At 42.5% G+C, this 16,289-nt stretch overlaps 1 pseudogene; it reads right to left on the bottom strand.

Moving 5' to 3' along the window:
- Positions 1-14,030: 14,030 nt before the first annotated feature.
- Positions 14,031-14,148, bottom strand: LOC124617332 (annotated as a pseudogene).
- Between the last annotated feature and the right edge of the window lie 2,141 nt (positions 14,149-16,289).

Raw genomic sequence — 16,289 nt, 5'->3', positions numbered from 1 at the left:
TGAGAGATCCCTCCCACATTGGCCTTGAAGAATCCTCCCTGCGACCATGTCGCCAATTTAATCTGCAACGAAAGTATGAGGGCTCTACACTCATTTCATTCCGCGTCTCATGAAGGAACAGAGCGAGCTGTGTTCGCAACACCTGTTCAGCAAAGACTGTTCCACACCAATATTACCCAAGATACCCATCCAAACGCACAAAACTCTCCAGATGCATCCATATCGAGCTGGGTAGCAACCCTTATCTGTGTATTCTGTACACAAGAATGTTGCGGTGGTAGAACAGATGATTAAGAAGAAACATGTGGCTCATATAGGGTGGGGCTACAGACACATGAAGTCTGAAACATTTTACGTAAGTCAAGTGAGCTATCAATTCTGAAGTTTTATTGACTGTCTGGTGTCAGTACTAGGAAGGTACCGGAATGAGAGAAATGATCGTAGAGCATAAACACATACTCCTATGGCTACACGGTTCACACCTAAAAACGCTATGTTGTTAAAAGCATAAATAATTGAAGAGGTTCATTAAATTACATACCAATTTGATATTAAAATTGTCTTGGGAGCCCTCTTATCCTACTGCTAGTGGCAGCAGGTGCTTTATTAATGTTTGCGGAATGAATACCACAATCCACAGAAGGCTGAGTCAAAATCAAACTGGATATGAACATAGCCAACAGCGCCAGGGAACCTTCGGTGGCGGTAGAGTCGCGCCTGACTTATAAGCGTACGTCTGAAGCCAAATGGCACTTCGCGTTTAAAATGTAAATGCGTCTCAGCACCTTTATTAATGCTCACATCAATACAGTGAATGACAACATCAAGCACACAAGCATTACACAAACACTAGTGTTGCATGTAACCATTACATATTTGAACGTAAGATGAGCATTTCATTCTCAAGTGCGCGCCCACAGTCAATGGACATATTGAATTAAAATACGGATCGTCAGAGAGCCTTTATTAACCAATCACACTTAATATAACGTACAATGAAATGCATGACATTTATTTCTCCATTGCGAATTTATCGTCACGCATGCAGATGGTTGTCTTCCAAAAGTCTACATTCATAAAAAGTTTACATACATAAAACAATTAAAAACAATACTTATCGTTAGTTCAGCAAATAACTTTTGTAAGGAATAGTTACATAGTCCTACCAAAACACGTCCCATGGCACAGAATTATTATATCTCGCCATACGTGCCCACCTTGAAATCGCCTAGTTCCTTTCTTAAACTGCATATCCATTCATGAGGGTCCTGTTGCCTTCATGCACAGATGATGAGTACTGAAATACGGTAACTCAAGAATTTTAAATAATATCGAACAATTTTGCGTTACTGCTGCAAGACCAACCATCTCTCTAAAGGTACTTTATGATTACGCCACCAGGCAGATACAAACTTCATGACCTTGAAAGGGTCCTGCAGCCACCTTTAATTTGTCCGATAGCCCATTTTCACTAGCATTGCTCTTCCACTCCCTTGTTTCTCTTTTCTCATAGCTCTCATAGTGGCATGATTGAATGAATGTGGTTGTGTGTCACGCTGCTAGACGGTGGCGTAGTCTGCTGCAGAAAGTCTGCGATAGTCGTACAGATTCAGCAGCACTTGTACAGAATAGCAAACTCTCGTAGTGGTCAAGTAGGCAAAGAGGTTGGTTGGTTGGTTTGGGGAAGGAGACCAGACAGCGTGGTCATCGGTCTCATCGGATTAGGGAAGGAAGTCGGCCGTGCCCTTTCAGAGGAACCATCCCGGCATTTGCCTGGAGTGATTTAGGGAAATCACGGGAAACCTAAATCAGGATGGCCGGACGCGGGATTCAACCGTCGTCCTCCCGAATGCGAGTCCAGTGCCTAACCACTGCGCCACCCCGCTCGGTATAGGCAAAGAGGTTTGCGCTTCTTGTGAGAAATCCACCTGCGTTAGGTTGGTGGCGGAAATTGCATCTTTGGGTTTTCCGGGCCACGCGGATCGTGGAAGAGGCTGGAGAAGAAAAAGGGAGGTGGCTTGCCGCCGGTACGGGAAGCGTCCACAGCTGTGCTCCAGTCGAAGAAGGGTGAGTTAAGACTGACCGCGTGGCGCTTTGTTACTTGGCGAGAGGAGAGCTGTTAACTTTTGGTCTCGCTTTTCAACTCTGGAAGTCTGCTTCCCCTGTCGCACCAAGGAATGCAAAACTTTGGCAGATTTTTCCTTTAGTAAATTTCTGTAGCAGACTTGGATCCGCAGGAATAACGCCACACAAAGGTGTCGATAAGAAGTGAGCCCTCGCTTCTGTACGAATGTTTGCCTTCAGCTGTGCCTGTATAAGCTTTCATTTTTGTAAATATTAATAGCTTTGCCTTCTCGTAAATTTTCTTTGCTTTATGTGTCTTTCGTCCGTGGGGACCCAACCAGGTGGTAGAACATTAGAGTTTGTTGGGCTACCGTCATCACTAACTATCCGATCTCATGTATGTTTTAAAGAATGTTAACTGCTCATGATTGTGTGATGGGACATTGTTGCAACTTGGCCACGATACCTAGAAATTGCGTCTCCACAAACCACGTCGGCACGCGGGAGTACTGCGAAACGTGTACCGTTTCACGAGTTATTGCGATCAGTTATCAGGCAACAGCAGTTGTGTGAATGATTCATACCAGTGTTTTTAGGTGTACATTATAACGGTGAATGTATCGAAGCTTTTCTTCAATGTTTTAGGAGTTAATATTATCAGAAATTGTGTACATGCCTCACATCCCTATGAATAAATGATTTTACCCACAATTTTCTCTTGTATTCCGAGATTACGTTTTTGCACCTAAGCCACTCACCTCGTAGCTTTTCCGTGAGCACATCCAACGCGTTTCCTTACGCACAGGTCCAGTGATCAGTTTCCCCTTTTATGTTAAAACCAATGCCTTAGATTAAGTCTTATTTTCAGGCGTGTTGCTGGCAGCTGATGTGCAGTGTTCATGCATTTTCCATTTTATTTTAAATGTTTGATTCTCGTGAACAGTGCACGGGCAGTACTACTAATCACATCGCATCCCCTATGAGCGATATCACGAAGTATGCATTTCTATAGGTTTTTGGTCTGTGATCAAATTAATTTATTTTCCGACTCGGCCAACCTTCGATTAGTTGTATGGTTAGAGTCGGTGGCGACCCTAATCTTCTCATGTTAATTTCACTATCAATAAGCATTTCCATTTGCATCTGGTTCGTTTAAATATTCGGACACAGTTCCCAGCGCTACGTTCTGTTGACTCAAAGGCCCTTCATGCCACTGACACAGAAAGCAACAAGTACACGGCTGAAACTTCCTGGCAGATTAAAACTGTGTGCCGGACCGAGACTCGAACTCGGGACCTTTGCCTTTCGCGGGCTACCCAAGCACGACTCACGCCCCGTCCTCGCAGCTTTACTTCTGCCAGTACCACGTCTCCTACCTTCCAAACTTTACAGAAGCTCTCCTACGAACCTTGCAGAACTAGCGCTCCCGAAAGAAAGGATATTGCGGAGACATGGCACTTGCCCGCGAAAGGCAAAGGTCCCGAGTTCGAGTCTCGGTCCGGCACACAGTTTTAATCTGCGAGGAAGTTTCATACCAGCGCACACTCCGCTGCAGAGTGAAAATCTCATTCCAAGTACACGGCTGTCTTACACGATTTATTCACAGGTGCCGCACGACCACTGCCAGCAGCCACCATTTGCCTATGCTTTAGGTCAATAGTAAGAAGTAATCAAGCCAGTTACACGGAGTCGGTGCCGACCCTAATGTTAACGTAATAACCCATAGAAACAGGTTAGTTACAACCTGATGTAATTTACTAACTAGACATGCTAATCCAACGACAGATTCACTTAAATGCTCTCCTGTGAAACATTGTTTAAGAGTCAAACACCATGGTATATCATATCTGTAGGCTCAACATGCATGTCTAATTACTCTCAAATTATGATATCCATCGCAAAGCGCTCTTGTACGAAAAATTGTGCTACGAGTCATACGGTGCACAGTATTTCCAATTTATGCGCTGTAGTATAATCATAATCATTTTGAGCCATTTAATGCAATAGTTAAAAATGGAAAAGACCGTTATTTGTACCCTGCATGTGAAAAGCTACAGGACTAGGCGGTTACAAGGTGGTCATGCATGACAAGCAATCGTAATGATTCTGTGCAATGAGACGTTGTTTTGGTAGTAACTGTTTCTCAATAAACTTACTAGCTAAACAAACGATAAGTATTGGTTTAAAATGTTTTATAAATGTTAACTATTGATATATGTAGATTTTGGAAGACAACTATCTATATGTATAACGGAAAATTTGTAATGGAGCAACCAATCTGAAGTGTTTCATTGTACTTTATATTAATTGTTACTGGTTAACAAAGCTCGTGCTGCGCCCCCTATTGTAATTCAATGTATCTATTGACCGTTGACATGTTCTTGAAAATGAAATGCTCAACTTATTTAGAAATAGGTAACGGTTACACGCGATACTAGTACTTGTATTTGTGAAATACTTGTACATTTGTTGTTGTCAGTCACTGTACTGATGCGCGGTATAATAAATGTTCTTAGACACGTCCACATTTATAACGTGAAACGCCTGTTGGATGCGGACGTGAGCTTGTATGTCAGGCACGATTCTAACGCCATTGAAAGTTTCCTGATGTTGTTGGCTATGTTGACCCCCAGTTTGGTTTTGACTTGGTAAGAGGTATGTGTGGATGGTGGCATTCGTTCTGCAAACGTGTACAAAGCACATGTTATCAGTTTGATGTTCATTATTCAGATCATGCACTGTCAGTGCAGGTGTTCTTTGTATTCAGATAACTAATTAATGATACATTTGAACTTTTTATTGTAAAAACACTTTTGCTTTCACCGTTCTGTCACTACTATGTACCACGTTTTGTAACCTCAGTAAGACAGGCTTGAAAACGAACCTGTAAGTTTCGAGATTAGTCGCCTAGAATTATACTGCAAATGTTGACAGAACTGTTAAGAAACTCTTTAAGGAATTTAATAAAGTTGCTTGTTCCTTGTAAACAAAGTGTTCATAATGAAGAATTTAATTTAATAGCAAAAACCGGGTAATTTTTGTCTACATCCGCACACCCTAAGAGAAAATGCTGTCTAATTACCCAGACCGAGGAGAATTTATGAGGAATTTCTGTACTTACCAAATACGCAGAGCTAGTGGCGGTCAACATCGAGTGATGTTCTATTTGACTTCACATACTCGTATGTCCAGATTCGTTCCTTAGATGGCTCAAAACGTTTTGCAGGACCTGTCACATTTTCGTGTTATGTTCGAGAGCAATAATTCCCCTGTAGTAAAGTGACACATGAGGTTGTTATGGTCCAGGATGGTATTTCTAGTTCTAAAACTTCTCTGCACCAATAAGAAACGCTAAACAGTTCGTGTAATGTTAGTGCTTTTGCTAGCGGATTGAAAAAAAAATCCTTGAGGCCATTTTAATTTATTTCTTGCCGTATTACTTCAGGTGAAGTTAAGAAATCGCAACACGTTAGCAAGTAATGTCATCCAGCTAACATGGTAAATATGACTGATGAAATCATATTTTAGTGACAAATTGCTGTTTCATGACATTTGTATTAAACCTATCACCTAAAGCGCTAATCAGAATAGACAATGACGTACTTCACTCTTTCTATGAATTGTGCAGGAACGATCAGTTATTGTCTTTAACCTACTCCCACGTTAGTTCTTCTCTTTATGCAATTTTACATTTGTGGTATCCCCTAACATGCCCTCTTCATACCTAGTAGGTGCCATTACTTATTGCGTATCAGAAATAAGTCAGAATGTTTATTGAGCTCATCTTTGATGTACTGATTCTGGTATTGCAAGAAAAAGTCCAAACCCCTATTTCAGACATCTTCATCCGCTTTAAAGATACTTGTGATATATATTTTATGACAACAACATAAAAATATTCTAGAATAAAAAATAAAAACTGCCATGGGCACCATTTTACGATTTTTTTTAAATTTAGCTGTGTATTTCATTCAATTGCATATCTTGCTAGAGTTAGAGTGTGCAGGCACCTTTGCAATAGAGTTTTTTTCTAGCTTCTGTGGTTAGTTAGAACACATCAGTTTGTTCCCCATATCTAACTAGATGGCTCTAGTGGTCTTTCATTCATGCAACATTTCCAGTTTACAATAATTACAAATCGTAGAGAAAATTTTGAGAAAAATATTAGATATATCTATTTTTAGTCTAGAATGTGGGTCAGTACTGCCCAAAGAAACTTTCTTGGCAAGAGTGTGAAAAAATTTAAAAACTGACATTTCACGAAATTAAAAAAAAGTACTAATAATATTTTACTTCAACCTGTGGAAAGAAGAGAAGCACTAACGTATTTGAACGGAAAAATGTATGAAAATTCTCCAGTTTTTTAAAAAATGTATGTGTATTCTATTATTTTAAAAAAAATATTTTTTGCATCAAATACATTACTATTTGAATTGAAAATGTATTTGAACTGAATGTATTTGAACTGAAAAGAAGTACGAGCACACTCAAATTTTATAGGGGTGCGTGATACATATTTCATTATGGCAACACAAAATTATTCCGATATGAAAAACTAAAAAAATTCGGTGGGAGTAGTCCAAGTATTTTTTACATGGAACTCTGCTTTTCATTCAGTTGCATATCTTGCTAGAGTCACGATGTGCATGCACCTCTGCAGTAGAATTCTTTTCACTTGTGGGGTCGCTGGAATGTATCAGTTTGGTCTCCATATGTAACTAAACGTGTCGACGTAATCTTACTTTTTTCAGAATTGCCAGTTTACAATAATTTCAGACCTTTGCAAAAATTCCGTGAAAATTATTAGACGTCTCTGTTTTTAGTCTAGAATATGTTGCACGACTTTCCTAGGGAAACGTTTTGCCAGTTGTTACGAAGACATCTGAAAACATAAAAAGAAATGTAAGAAATAATAGCTTTTACTTCAACCTTTGAAAAAAAAAAGCAGAAGCGCTAATGTATTTGAACTGAAAAGAAGATATGAACATTCTCAAATTTTATAGATATTTGTGATACATATTTAATCGTGTTAGCTTAAAAATAATTCGAAATAAAGGGAAATATCATAAACGTTGTGCAACTGTTTCCCTTTTGTAACGAAAACGTCATCGCTGATCAGTTTGCATTTTGTTGAGCCTCCTAGAAACTTCCATCGAGAAAGCTGTTAAGAAAACTATAAAATTAAATTTATTAATATTTGCGGCACCATTAATACATCATGTCACCAATGCACGCAATTTCCTTATGAGAGATCCCATGTGCAGCAGTGTGCACTTAACTGTATGGCATCGCCAGGAATTTTGTTCCAATGGTTCACGATAATAGGATATATTCCCTATACCCTGAAAATTTTTTATTTGCCTTTATTACAGACCTTTTATCACTGCACCCATCTTTCAACATAGCCATCTACGCTTTATCAAAGTAGGTACTTACATGTAGGTAGAAGACCGTTTTGTTGTCCTCAGACTGCAATACGTGCATTGTCTGCGAAGGTTCACTCTTGGTGCTGCAATGTCTCTGCTTCCTACTAAAAATTTTTCGTCCATCATAATTACACTTCCTGAATCGAAATCCAAGTGAGCAGAGAAGGTGAAGAACGGAGATCTCTGAGCCACAATAATTAATGTTTTCACAGAGATCTCCGTATATCTATCCAAGTTGTCAGATACTCTCCTCTGATGTAGAGCCCGAAGACAGGTCTACACACTAGCGTTTTCTTACAACTGTCAAATTCCACAGATTTTCGTTCTTGTTTATGTCCCTTTATAGGAAAATCAAAACACGTACTCTCACCTAGAGAGTCAACCAATGATGCAGCATTGTAAATGCTGCATAGAATCTGTTGGAGATATACCACAAATTCTATGAATTTGTACAAAATGTATTATGTTCCTGGCTTGCAGACGTCTCTCAGCAGGTGTCATCGTCAATTTTCAATTTTCATTACGGCCATTCACATTTTTGTCGCTGATGTGGTTACATAATAATTAAAAAAAAATGTTTTGTCGGGAAAGATAATTTAACAATTATAGCAGTCATATTTATCGTTGGATGATTTTAATGGCGCACTCAATACAAACGGTTCAAATGGCTGTGAGCACTATGGGACTTAACTTCTGAGGTCATCAGTACCCTAGAACGTAGAACTACTTAAACCTAAATAACCTACAGACATCACACACATCCATGCCCGAGGCAGGATTCGAAAGTGCGACCGTAGCGGTCGTGAGGTTGCAGACTGTAGCGCCTAGAACCGCTCGGCCACTCTGGCCGGCCACTCCATACAAATGACATTAACTTGATATTTCAAGTTGTCAGTCTCTGACACATTTAATAGTCACACGATTGGAGAACCATTTTGCAATTGAGAACGATTGATAGTAACTTACAAACTACGCAAAGTGATTCTGTAACGCAGTACGACGACCAGTAACGGCGGTCTGTACGCTGAGAGTTGACGGAGAATCTCTACTGCGCTACTGGCGCCACCTTGGCTCTTGGGACGCCAGAGCTGTCGTTGTCCATCTGGAGGGGGCGCTGGTGGCTGCCCTCATAAAACATGCAACATGGCAGGAAGCGCAGTGCCGTTCAGACGTGCAGCAGAGGTCAGGGTGGTGACGGCAGAGCTGCTGGTGGTGGTGGTGGTGGTGGTGGTGCTGGTGGTGGCGTGGTGCTGCTTGCTACACAGTAGCTGGCCGGCCGGCACAGCGGCAGGCAGCAATAGGAGGAAGGAAGTTGTAACTTGCGTCCGCCGCTATTGGCGGCAACAGCGACGCTGGCAGCGGGGTTGTGTGACGTAGCGTCTCACAGAGAGATAGAGAGCCGCCTGCCTGGATGAGCTGGGCGGCTGGTGACACGTGCAGTCAGTCAGGAATGGAAAAGTATGAATTTTCAGCAGGGTTCTAAATGGACGTCCGCTAACATTTGTCCAAGAGGAAACGAGATTCTAAAATTGAGATTTTTGGTGCTCCTAGCCTGATGCATCTGAAGACGTGTTTTTTGTCGCGAGAACAAGCTGTGACAAGAGCTCTTAAGACTTATTGTATCTCAACAGACAGTATCAATCCACTAAATTTATTTTTGAATGTAGATTAAAATGTAAGCATGCGAGGTGGAATTCAAAATTTTCGGGACTGGTGCTGCCATCTGGAATGTAGGAGTAGTAGATGTTTCCACCGCTAGGCGGTGAGACATGCATATCTGATGAGTCAGTGTGCAGAGTGGCACCCAGCTGGGAGGGCGTGTCGTGTGTCCACAGTGGTTTCCGTAATACCCTATGTTTGGTGTGCGAAGATTTTACGATGGATCTGCAAACAGAACAGCGCGTGTGTATCAAATTCTGTGCGAATCTCGGGGAAAGTGCTTAGGAGACCCTCGAAATGATTCAATAAGTGTTTGAGGGACAGAGCATGAGCTGTACGCTTTGTTTGAGTGGCATGCTCGGTTCAGGGCCGGCTGTACAGACGTCAGATGCTCACACTGGAAGGCCCGTTAGCCGCACAATGCCAGACATTGTTCTCAAACTTCAACAGGTGCTTCGTGTGGATCGACGTCGAACCATTCAAGTCCTTGTGGATGAAGTGGGTACTGGTTATGGGACATGTCAACGAATGTTGACTAATGAATTGGGCATACATTGTGTCGCCACAAAATTTGTCCCAAGGATCTCGACTGCCGATCAGAAGACACAGCGTGTTGATGCGTGCATAGACCTTCTTCAGATCCAACCTTCTTGTCATGTGCTATTACCGGCGACGAGAGCTCGATTTACGGTTATGATCCAGAGACATAGCAACATCCGTCCTAGTGGAAGAGCCTGGGTTCTCCACGACCCAAAAAAGCGAGACTGGTGAAGGGCAAAGTGAAGAGCATGATCATCGTCTCCTTTGATACAAAGAGAATTGTGCACAAAGAATTCGTTCCACCCAACCAAGCAGTAAATTCCGTGTACTACTGTGACGTTTTGCGACGGCTCCGTGCAAACGTGCGGCGACGTCGGTCCGAACATTGGCGTCAGTGGAACTGGCTCCTGTATCAGGACAACACGCCCTGTCACATGTCCTTGCTCACCAGGACCTTTTTGGCAAAAATAACATGGTGGTTGTACCCCACCCACCGTACTCGCCTTATCTGGCACCTTGCGACTTCGCGCTGTTCCCAAAATTGAAATTCAAGTTGAAAGGCCGTCAATTCGACACTCTGGAGAGTATTGAAGAAGCATCGCTCGCAGTGATAAACACCCTCAAAGAACAGGACTTCTACAAAACGTCTGACCAGTGGCACAAGCGCTAGTACCGGTGTGTTTGTGCGGATGGGAACTACTTCGACGGTGATGGTGACCATTAGTCCAAAGGTAAGGTTTTCAACGTCCGCCCCTCGTGGTCTCGCGGTAGCGTTCTCGCTTCCCGAGCACGGGGTCCCGGGTTCGATTCCCGGCGGGGTCACGGATTGTTCCTGCCTCGAGATGACTGGGTGTTGTTGTGTCGTCTTCATCATCATCATTCATCCCCATTATGGTCGGAGGAAGGCAACGGCAAACCACCTCCATTAGGACCTTGCCTAGTAAGGCGGTGCGGGTCTCCCGCATCGTTCCCCTACGCTCTGTAAAGAAGCATGGGACTTCATCATCATCTAGGTTTTCAACAGATGGCAGCAACAGTCCCGAAAAGTTTGGATATCACCTTGTGTCATGTACGTATATACACTGACAGGAAAAAACTGCAACACCAAAAAGTAATTAACGTAGAGTAATGAAATTTTGGGAATACACTTGTCTAGGTAAAAATGTAAGTGATTAACATGTGAAACGCTGCAACATTAATAACTGCAGTAGCCTCCAGTACTTTGAATGCAGCTGTACGAAAGTAAATGCATTCTGTCTTACAGATACCAGATGTCAGTTTACAGGATGGAGTTGCTGCAGCTGGTTCGTCAAAACAGGGACTGTTAATGCTATTTGTGGATGATGCTGGATTGGTCTCCTGATGATGCCTATATGTGACCAAGCATGCCAAGGCAACATGTAGGCACTCTGTAGAGCATGTTGGGTTACAACAGTGGTATTTGGGAGAGACGTATCCTGTTGGAAAACACCCTCTAGGATATTGTTCATGAATGGCCGCACAACAGATCGAAGCATCAGACTAACTTACAGTTTTGCAGTGAGGGTGAATTGGATAACCACGAAAGTACTTCTGTTGTAACCTAAATCTCCTCCCAGGCCCTAACTCTAGGTGTAGGTCTAGTGTGTCAGGCACGCAGAAAGGTTGGCTTCAGGCCTTCAATTGTTGTTGTTGTTGTTGTGGTCTTCAGTCCTGAGACTGGTTTGATGCAGCTCTCCATGTTACTCTATCCTGTGCAAGCTTCTTCATCTCCCAGTACCTACTGCAACCTACATCCTTCTGAATCTGCTTAGTGTATTCATCTCTTGGTCTCCCTCTACGATTTTTACCCTCCACGCTGCCCTCCAACGCTAAATTTGTGATCCCTTGATGCCTCAAAACATGTCCTACCAACCGATCCCTTCTTCTAGTCAAGTTGTGCCACATACTTCTTTTCTCCCCGATCCTATTCAATACCTCCTCATTAGTTACATGATCTACCCATCTTATCTTCAGCATTCTTCTGTAGCACCACATTTCGAAAGCTTCTATTCTCTTCTTGTCCAAACTGGTTATCGTCCATGTTTCACTACCATACATGGCTACACTCCATACAAATACTTTCAGAAACGACTTCCTGACACTTAAATCTATACTCGATGTTAACAAATTTCTCTTCTTCAGAAACGATTTCCTTGCCATTGCCAGTCTACATTTTATATCCTCTCTACTTCGACCATCATCAGTTATTTTGCTCCCCAAATAGCAAAACTCCTTTACTACTCTAAGTGTCTCATTTCCTAATCTAATCCCCTCAGCATCACCCGATTTAATTTGACTACATTCCATTATCCTCGTTTTGCTTTTGTTGATGTTCATCTTATATCCTCCATTCAAGACACTGTCCATTCCGTTCAACGCCTTCAATTGGTCTCGTTTTAAACAACGCACGGCCGTCACTAGCATCAAGGCAAAACCAGCATTCATCAGAAAACCCAACTGACCTCCACTCTGCCCTCCAGTGAGCTCTTTCTTAAAACCACTGAAGTCATAAATGGCGGTAGTTTGGGGTCAGTTGAATGCACGAGATAGAGCATCTGGCTCGGAGCTGTCCTTGAAGTAATCGATGGAAGGTAACCTGGCGATTTGTAATAGTTAGTTGTGTCACTGTGGTGCGAGCTGCTGCTCAGATTGCCGCTGCAGATGCAATACAATGCTGCAGAGCCATATGCCGAACCCTTAGGTCCGTAAGCAGCAAGGTGTTCTTGCGACCATACAATCTCGAGACCACCACTGCCAATAGCTGTATCCACTGACTACTGTCCTGCCCATCCTTTTCGAAGCATCGTAGAAGGAACAGGAAGCTTCTCGCATCCCCATTACACGACCGCGTAGAACATCAGTGACGTTTAGTTGATATTGGCATCTTTGTCGCCTTAAAGGCATTATTGACTAACATCAACTCACAATGTCCGGTCTCAAAGGTAACTAGCGCTTACGACCATTACAAACTAAACTCCTTCCTATCAGGCTTTGAAGGCCTAACGGAGCCCGCCGGCCGCCGTGTTGTCCTCAGCCCATGGGTGTCACTGGATGCGGATATGGACGGCCATGTGGTGAGCACACCGCTCTCCCGGCCGTAGATCAGTTTTCGAGACTGGAGCCGCTACTTCTCAATCAAGTAGCTCCTCAGTTTCCCTAACAAGGGCTGTGTGCCTACAGTGCTCAGCAGACCGGATGGTCACCCATCCAAGTTCTACCCCAGCCTGTCAGCGCTTAACTTCGGTGATCTGACGGGAACAGGTATTACCACTGTGGCGAGACAGTTTTCACGATCATCACAGACTGCAGTTAAAGCTGATTTTCATCGTCACAGGGTGGTACTAGTGCCACTCTTATGCGACTGGCGCGAAATTTGAATAGAAATCCTCTTCCACATGAAGAAATACCCCTACAAACTTTCGTTTATGTCTTGCTATCGTGACATGTTTCCGTCATTGCATTAATATTGAAAAGTAAGTTAATCGACAACTGTGATGCTTCACACCTAGGTTTCACACCCCGTGCTAGCCTGCGACCTGTTCTGCAAACTCACCGCGCGCCGAGTCAGCAAAGCGAGTAAGGGTAAGATTTAGTGCGTTGGCACTGATTCGTTATCTGTACTCTTACAATCTGTAGCAGCAAGGTTACCAAAAGCGAATGGCAAGGTTTCGTCATGCACTTGAGCGAACGTTTATGGAAGACGTATGTGACCAGAAGTGCTTGAACAAGAACCAGTGGGTACACATACAGCAGAAGAAATATGAAATTAAATGCTACATCACAATCTCACACTTATAAAATATGTAAATTTCAAAATAACATAAAAATGCTGTCATAAAACACTACATGTCTGATGATAAAACACTTGTTGTTGAAGAAGCAAAGCTATGTTTTATTCTTGGCTTTGTGGGCTGGTGAAGATTTCTCATACACTTAGGGGAAACACTTTTGGCTAAAAGCAATAATAAAACGTCAGTTGCAAACGATGAATAATAGTTAATCCTACCGGGTGTTTGGCGAGCAAAGCCGTATAAATCAGTTTGATGTTCTAAAGAACTAGCTCACGCTAGTTCCCTGGTGATACTGGTTCTTACTAAATTTGAATGGATATACAATATGCACTCCGTCAGCAGGCCACATGTGGCGCACCGGGACCATCCGACCGCCGTGTCATCCTCAGTTTAGGATGCGGATAGGAGGGGCGTGTGGTCAGCACACCGCTCTCCCGGTCGTTATGATGGTTTTCTTTGACCGGAGCCGCTACTATTCGGTCGAGAAGCTCCTCAATTGGCATCGCGAGGCTGAGTGCACCCCGAAAAATGACAACAGCGCATGGCGGCCCGGATGGTAACCCATCCAAGTGCCGGCCAAGCCCGACAGCGCTTAACTTTGGTGATCGGACGGGAACCGGTGTATCCACTGCAGCAAGGCCGTTGCCATATACAATATACACTTCACTTAAACACGTATTACACTCAAGCTATCAAAACATAGTTTTCACAATTGACTAAATATGAAGGAACAGCGAGTCATGATAATTTTTTTTTCTATCGAAAATATGAAGTTAATATTCTTTCTTAATGAACTATTTACTTTTTATCAGCACTTAGTGACTCTCGAAAAGATGTCTCAAAATTTAAAATATATCCGTATTCCAGAGAACAATTCGATAAAGTAGTCATGAAGTATGCTTTGCTTACATAAACTGTATGGTCTGCACAGATACTTCTTTGAATTCTTTTAATTTAATTACTACGTTGTTTAGAAATTGCAACAACTTTCAAACATTTCACGCTAATTGAGACGTTAGAACACGGTCTTTTCTGCAGATACTTCTGACAAATCTTGCCTTCTCACTCTGCGTGGTGATATTTTCATTATAAGTTTCGTCCCTCATATTTTTGTAGAAGCCAATACCAGTTTTCATGGATTTACCTGTAAATACGTTTTAATATAGGGAAATAGTTACATGAGAATTTTTATGACCTATTTCATTCCTTTAGATATTGAATCGCCCCATGAACCATGGGCCTTGGCGTTGGTGGGGAGGCTTGCGTGCCTCAGCGATACAGATCGCCGTACCGTGGGTTCAACCACAACGGAGGGGTATCTGTTGAGAGGGCAGACAAACGTATGGATCCTGGAAAGGGCAGCAGCCTTTTCAGTAGCTGCGGGGGCAACAGTCTGGATGATTGACTGATCTGTCCTTGTGACACTAGCCATAATGGCCTTGCTTTGCTGGTACTTCGAACGTCTGCAAGCAAGAGGAAACTACAGCCGTAATTTTTCCCCAGGGCATGCAGCTTTACTACATGCTTAAATGATGGTGGCCTCCTTCTCGACAAAATATTCAGGCGGTAAAATAGTCCCCCATTCGGATCTCTGGGCAGGGACTACTCAGCAGGATGTCACTATAAGGGGAAAGAAAACTGGCGTTCTACGGATCGGAGCGTCGAATGTCAGATCCCTTAATCGGAAAGGTAAGTTAGAAAATTTAGAAAGGGAAATGAATAGGTGCAAGTTACATATAGTGGGAATTAGTGAAGTTCGATTGCAGGAGGAACAAGACTTCTGTTCAAGGCTATAACTACAAAATCAAATACGGGATAATGTAGGAGCAAGTTTAATAAGGAATAAAAAATAGGAACACGGATAAGCTACTATGAACAGCATAGTGAACACATTATTGTAGCCAAGATAGACACGAAGGCCACGGCTGCCACGCGAGTACAAGTTTATTTGCCAACTAGATCCGCAGATGATGATGAGTTTGAAGAAATGTATCATGCGATACAATTTATGAGACGAAAATTTATTAGTAGTGAGGGCCTGGAATTCGATAGCAGGGAAAGGATGAGAAGCAAAAGTAGTAGCTGACTAGGGACTGGGGGTAAGGAATGAAAGAGAAAGCCGCCTGGTAGAATTTGGCGCGTAGCGTAACTTAATTATAGCTAACACTTGGTTTAGGAATTATGGAAGTGGAAGAGAACTAGAGGCACTGGGAGATTTCAGATAGACTATATAATGGTAAGAAAGAGATTTAGGAACCAAGTTTTAAGTTGTCAGACATTTCCAAGGGCAGATCCGGACTCTGACCACAATATATTGGTCATGAACTGTAGATTAAAACTGAAGAAACTGCAAAAAATTAGGAATTTAAGGAGATGGGACCTGGATAAACTGATAGAACCTGAGGTTGTAGAGAGTTTCAGATAGAGCATTAGGCAACGATTGACAAATACAGGGGAAAAATACAGTAGCAGAAGGGTGAGTAGCTTTGAGGGATGAAATAGTGAAGGCAGCAGAAGATCAATCAGGTTAAAAGACGAGGCTAGTAGAAATCCTTGGGTAACAGAAGAGATATTGAATTTAATTGATGAAAGGAGAAAACATAAAAGTGCAGTAAATGAAGCAGGCGAAAAGGAATACAAACGTCTCAAAAATGAGAATGACATGAAGTGCAAAATGGCTAAGCAAGGATGAGTAGAGGACAAATGTAATGATGTAGAGGCATATATTACTAGAGGTAAGACAGATAGAGCCTACAGGAAAATTAAAGCGACCTTTGCAGAAAAGAGG

This window comes from Schistocerca americana, chromosome 5 (assembly GCF_021461395.2).
Source record: "Schistocerca americana isolate TAMUIC-IGC-003095 chromosome 5, iqSchAmer2.1, whole genome shotgun sequence".
NCBI lineage: Eukaryota > Metazoa > Arthropoda > Insecta > Orthoptera > Acrididae > Schistocerca > Schistocerca americana.
The sequence above is the reverse complement of the archived record's forward strand: the minus strand, read 5'-3'. Positions and strand labels throughout refer to the sequence as shown.